The sequence below is a fragment of the Macrobrachium nipponense genome, chromosome 4 (assembly GCF_015104395.2).
Source record: "Macrobrachium nipponense isolate FS-2020 chromosome 4, ASM1510439v2, whole genome shotgun sequence".
Classification (NCBI taxonomy): Eukaryota; Metazoa; Arthropoda; class Malacostraca; order Decapoda; family Palaemonidae; genus Macrobrachium; species Macrobrachium nipponense.
Window position 1 is genome coordinate 40,342,420 of NC_061100.1, and position 6,756 is coordinate 40,349,175.

A 6,756-nucleotide genomic window follows, 5' to 3' on the forward strand; every position below is an offset into this window, starting at 1 on the left:
TTCGTTACCTCTCCCAAGGCAGGACGGCCCCGGGAGGATGATATCCTTCTCTCTCTTCTCATGAGCCTACTAACCGTAACTAACGTCAGATCAGTCTTCATGCAACACCCGCAGCAGAAGGTAATAGGTGGAGCGCTCTTACTTAAACAGCTCTTCATCCTTTATATCAATTACAGATTCTAGTTGTTGTTGTAGAACATTTATTTCAAAGCTTTTTATTCCTTCATTCTGTAAGTTACGAGCCTAATTCACTCGTACATGCTGCTTCAAGAAGACTAGCTCATAAGTTAAGCTTTATGATAAAAATAACGCAGAGTAAATAAATCCTTAGTTCAAAGCCGAACCGTGCTTTCGTGAATTTAACATCGAATTTCAATTATCTTTTATCTTAAATGGAATTTTCCTGGCTAAATATCATTTTTTTTTTTTCAGGTGAACAATATGGTAATTTCCATCACACATCACCATCCTGCTTACTGCACTCCTAGGCTACTATGAGCAGGTGAGAAGTATCGTAATTGCTTTTATAAAAACTTGGGGTTGTGATTTCTGGCTTCCATTGGGACCTGCGTAGAAAGAGCCAATAGGATAACCCGTTCGAATTAGTCCTTGTAGTATATAAAAATATGTTTCTCAAATATCCCTAATTACACCAGTTATGTGAATGTCGGAAAGACAATTTTAAGTTTCTGCCGGCGATCGCTGACCAGAAAGAGCATGAGTTTTAACTCCAGAAGTCGCTATAAAACTACCTCTTAAAGTGAAAAGATTGTAGGGATCGAGGAAAGTAGAAGCGACGGTCAAGTTTCCGTTGTCATCATAGAAAAGCTACCAATACGGAACAGAATGAACACTCCATGTAGTACGTGGGGAAAGGAAGTAATTACCGAAACAGCCAGTCTGTACTTTGAGTAACTTCAGAAACCTAGTTATTGGAGAACATTCACTGTATCACACGCTCATATTGATTTGTAATGATTAAGTGACAGGCTCGGTGAACCGCTTAATTAATGTTGCTCTTATTTTCAATGGATTTTAGCCTATAGGTCGGGAGTTCCCAACCTAGGGTACTACTTGTACCCCCCGTGGTACATTTGTAATTTTATGGGGCTGGAGCTGAGAGAATAGCCATTACTGTACAATACACGATGCAATCTGCATTGAGATTGCACAATGTGGTATCTGTTTCTCTCTCTCTCTCTCTTCTTTTCTATTTTAGTAAGAAAGCTTTTACTTAAGTTATATCAAGAGTAGGATGAATACCATTTTTTTTTTTTTTTTTTACAATCTTGGAACTTTCCTTGGCTGTAATCTGTACCCGTGGAGGGCGGCACCTTGGCTCTGGCTTGTTACTCATTCCTGCTGACACTCACAGCTAAAAAAATTTCATAGTTTTTCTTTTTCATCGCTAATCTTTAGGGCTACACAGGAATCTATAAAAATTCCCAAGGGTACAGAAGAACAAAAAGGCTGGGAACCCTGCTTTAGGTGTAACTTCCTGTTAAATGATAGCTACGGTGATTATTACATTTTTAAAAAAATAGAGAAGTTTTACATAATTTAATATGAAATTTTTACAGCCTTCGTTTTTTTAGGTTAATGGTACCATATGGAGGTCACAACAGTCTGCTTACAAGATATTATTTAGTTTGGCCGTTTCTTTCTGCAACCCACTATTCATAAGAATTTCATCTGCTTCCGTTCTTCCAGAATCATACCACCTTTTCTCTAACAATTAGCGAGCCCAAGATGATTCCCATTCAGTATCTAACAGTACTATATACCTAAAGTTGCAAATGTAGAAAATCCCTCAATAATAAAACGAGACGTTAAGTAATATCCTTACAATGGAGTTGCATTCTAGGACCTCCCTTAATATCATCATCACTTCTGATAGTTTGGGTACTTAAAATTAAGCCAGACTGCAAATGAAAACATCTCAAAAACCAGATACTTAAAGCAAGATAAATGTTTATGTTTAAGGCACGTGTCGGTGCTAATTACGAGAGCATTAATTAATTTGCAAACCTAGTGCCTACCTATGATAAGAACTCACGATACTGCCCGACTCATTTCGCACAGAAGTATTTTGCATGCTTAAAGATTTTATGCTTCTTCATACAAGATTCCTCAAAACTGCATTTGAAAGCTTCAATTTGTGTTTTAATATTTATATAATATTTATGTTCCATATTGAGTATTGGGAGAATTTACCCCCAAGTGATCAAGAGATTTTTTGATAAAAAGAAAAAAGGGAAGCCCCATCTCTTGTGCTTTAAACTTAAATGTATCTAAAATATGTAATCACAGAACAAATGCTTCCTTTCGATTTTGAAAAAGGCCTCAACTTTTAAGCAAGCTTTTACAAGTAGAACAGTAATTGTGTATCGAAAGAGGGCGTGACGGGCTGTATTGCCCTGGAGGCAGCTAGATACACTTTCACTTTGGGCTCCACGAATAACCCAATAGGTAAAGAGTATAAAGTCGCCTTATGGCGAAAATAAAGATGGGAAGGCATGACAAGAGCCGCTGATTAGACAAATATCTATTACCCAGTCGAATCGAGAAGGAAAAGAAAAATCGATGAAGCACTACCAATAAAGTACGGAAGTGTGAAACAATCACCACCGCTCTTCGGGCCTGCCCACCATAGGAAACATTAGGCCTGATGAATAAAACATAGAGCAAATGATTTTGCTTGGATTTTCAGCATTTGCTTCATTTCCAATGAATAAAATAAAGCAAATGCTTTTTTGCTAGTAACAAATACTTACAGCTGATACTTAAGTTCAAGCAAATTCTCAGAAATTATCAGCAATTGCTTCATTTCCTATGAATAAAACTTAGCAACTGCTTATGCTTCGAAGCAATAGCTTACAAAAGTTTAAGGCAGCTCATGAGGTGCTTAAAGCCTGGTACACACTATGCCATCATGTATCAGCTACTTGATGCAGTAGTGGTGTTGAAAAAAATTAATAGCGGCCAAACTGTACTGCAACACTGCTCATTTGTTCTCGCAGTTCAGCTTTCAACGGCAGGATGTCTGCCGATGATGTACTTTGCCAGGAGACTCTACTGTGGGGCGTAGTTGCTCTGTGTGCTGCAAAACAGAAACTTTTGATGAAGAAACGTAGAACCTTGTGGTGTAAGCAATGGCTTTCTCGGCAACTTCTGAAGGGAAGCTTCTAGGAATTTTTTTTGGAGCTACAAGTCCAAAATCCAACACTTTGAAAATTACACAAGAATGCCAATCATTGCATTTTATAAATTGTTGGAAAAAAATTGAACCATATATTTGTAAGCAGGACACCAACTTTCGAGACAGCATATCACCAGGAGCTCGTTCTTGCAGCTGGAGGATTGTATGCAAGCCTCCAATAATCAACCAGGATTTCAAAACAGAGCCTCGGTCTAATCATCCCCGAAACCTGTGAAGCCATCTATAATGTCCTTAGGGAGGATTATTTGAAAGTAATTTCAAATATAGGTACAAAGTACACAAATATTTTTTTATTACAAGATTATGTGTGTATTTAATCTGGTGTCACATCTGGGTAACTGACAAAACACCATAAACTTCGGACTTCCATACTTCTGTGATGCTTTGATTGCAGACTTATCCCTGTAGAATTGTCTTCAGGGTGCGCAGCTTTTTAGTAATGTCTTCATCCGCAATGTACAGTTTACAAAACTCGATAACTCTGATTTTATAGTTTCCAAGCTTGCACTCCTGATGTTTCTCATCTTGTATGCTTGCATTTTGATGTTCCAAACAGATTGGATGTTCCTTCAGAAATTCAATAAAATGTAATGTTAGTCCTTGTCCATCTAACACTGCGAGAATCATGATGCATAGTGTGTACGGGGCTTTAAGCTCCAACGAACCTCACATGATGGTAGATTTTCTTCAATTTTTTAAAAGGAAAACTCATCGAAATTGCTGTATGTTATTGTGTGTGCGTATACACTATACACACACACACACACACATATATATATATATATATATATATATATATATAGATATATATATATATATATATATATATATGTATATATGTGTGTGTGTTTATTATATGGGGATATACACACACATACATATACAAATATATATGTCTATTATACCTATATAATACATAAATATAAAATATTTACATAATATAGACACATACGTATATATAATATAATTGTATAATATATAATGGCGAACATATATACTTATGTAACATACATATTTTATATAGGAAAATACTTGTTGATCATCAAAAAAAAATAAATGTCAAGCAAGCAGCATATATACTACATATATTACAAATACTACTAACTAATAATTATATAAGTTATATGGGTCTAAAAATGCTAACCCTCCCTATATTAACGATTTTATGGGCGATTCAAATCAAGACCCACCGGTGGCCTCGTTCAAATCCCGGCCTCTTAAATTCATGGCGATTCTACCCCTCAAAAGTGGGGGGGGGGGCAACTCTGGGCATAGATAATTGTTGGTGGCATCATAGGAAGGGTGACTGGAAGAATATTTACAATTTTGGAAACATTTTGAAACTCATGGAGGAATGAATTTGACTAAAGGTAAAGGTTCATATATAATTTTGTTTGATTCCTAAGCAAACACTGTAAAGCATCATCCTCTGATATTTTACTTGACTTGCATGATATGAAAATTTAACATTCAAAACTATATACAGTTCCAAACAATACGCAAACATTAAAGAAGGTGGTTTGTATGTATAAATATAGTACACTATTTGAACCAAATAAAGAAAGGTAGTAACTAGATGAAATTAAAACAAGCAATATGCATGGGCATGTCATGACAAATTTCTTTAAAGGTTCAGTTTACATTTCCTGTTTCCTGTATATTACTGATTCACTCAATATGAGTGTTAGCAATATAACCAAATCATGTTGTGAGACTATACTTAGATAGTTACGCTATGTGTAAGTTTTATGTAAATAAAAGGATATCTGGATGTACATTTGCACTGAAAAGTGTTTTAATATTTACTGTATGCGAATTACACCGTTAATATTCGAAATAGGATATTATCATAATCGTTTGAATGTAAGCTGAATGTAACTATCTAAAGCCCGGGACGCAGTGTTACCATACAAAAACACCACAGGTGGATGGACAGATAAAAAAAAAAAACAGAGTATAGTTAGTAGATATTATAATTAATAATGATTATTTTATGCATAATATTTCATTTAAAAGTGAGGGGGGGGGGGGGGGAACAAACCAGGACATGGCCAAAATCTGGGAGGGCAGCTGCTCCCCCCCCCCCCCCCCCCCCTCCCCTAGAATTGCCACTGCTCTTAATTTCTTACAGAGCGAAAAAAGCCAGTTAGCCTGTACGTCACCCGGCGACTTAACGGCTACCGTCTTCTATACGAGACAAGGCGGCCGGCCAGTCCACACAACCACTAGTTATATATGGAGTACGATATTTGTATCGTCGGTGACCAACCCCGCCACATTGTATATGGGGGGAAAAAGGCATAATGGGAAATATTCATTCATACCATTAAACACAATGCTTCAGTTAAACAATCCCTTCTCCCAAAGTCCCAACTTACAACATCAAGTCACTGTTCCAACTTCCAAAGCAAGGATGGCCATGACATGAATAGACCACTATCCGCAGTTTAAACCTGACGATGGTGTTAATATTAACCAGCATTTGCTGAATTGCGAAATATGAGCAAAGTATTTCAAAAGCAATGAATATTTTCTTTCTTGGGTCACTGGTGAAAATTTTCCCGCCAAACGTTTGAAGGGTTAGCGATAACGGTTGAATGCTCCGTTCCCGAGCAACTAGGCCCATAGACCAAACACTTTTCCATCTTTCTCTTGATATATTCTTTGATTCCTAAAGGCATTGGAGGTTATTGTGTAGGAAACTTAAAAAATGTCACCATTAAGACAATGAACCGATTACCATTTTAAGTAGAATTTGATAAAGCTAGGCCCTCCACTTGAAAAATAAATATACATAGTGTAGGCCTACTACGGCAGGTTTTCAACTCTTTTTCTTTCTTCGCCATTAATTTACCGTCATTAATACTATCAGAACAAAGATCAACCGACTAATTTTCATTTATTTAGTGTCTACAGGCCTACTTTGAATATTCCATTCCCCAAATATAAATGGAACACTTTCCTTACCTCCAAGCTTTCACCTTACAGGACTCTGCTAACGGAAAAACAGCTGGATGTAAAGTATTAGCCCTAGGTTGCAGGGAGATGCAATGAAACCTAGTCACTGCAAACCTGAGGGTTGCCTCATGTAGTAACCTAGCGCCCCAAGAGTTTTGCATGCTCTGATACGAGTGTCTCCGTTCTCTGCGAATGGCGGAATCATTGAAAGGATACGATGAAACAAGACGACATGCTTGCCTAGTATTGAGCAGTAGTCCGTTTTGTTTTTGCAACGGTATATTTAAAACGTTCGGTTGTCCTTACAGTTTCCTTTCTTTCAAAACCTAATCACTTTTATCAAAAAAATTTCTTTTATTTTCATTTCCTCTCAGTTCTTGCCGCAATGGTTTTCCAAATTAACATGTCCGATAGGTAGGTAGCCGTTCACGAAGGAAGAGGAGCGGAACACTATGTATTTGCTTCACCGATTGGTGGACACTGTCTGTCACACTGGGTAGGGTTGCCTTGGGAAGTTGGGAGTGGAATATATATATCATTAACAGTGTTGCCAGATTTTCACACCCTTGTTTCACTAC

General features: G+C 37.1%; 1 protein-coding gene across 2 annotated transcripts in view; it reads right to left on the reverse strand.

Moving 5' to 3' along the window:
• The window catches only part of LOC135210876 (collagen alpha-1(I) chain-like), an 891,724-nt gene extending 885,233 nt beyond the window's left edge, over nt 1-6,491 (reverse strand). For both annotated transcript variants that reach the window (XM_064243791.1, XM_064243789.1), the window contains exon 1: nt 6,188-6,491. The gene's annotated coding sequence lies outside the window, so the exon portion shown is untranslated. The remainder of the gene's footprint in view (nt 1-6,187) is intronic.
• Nucleotides 6,492-6,756: the final 265 nt, after the last annotated feature.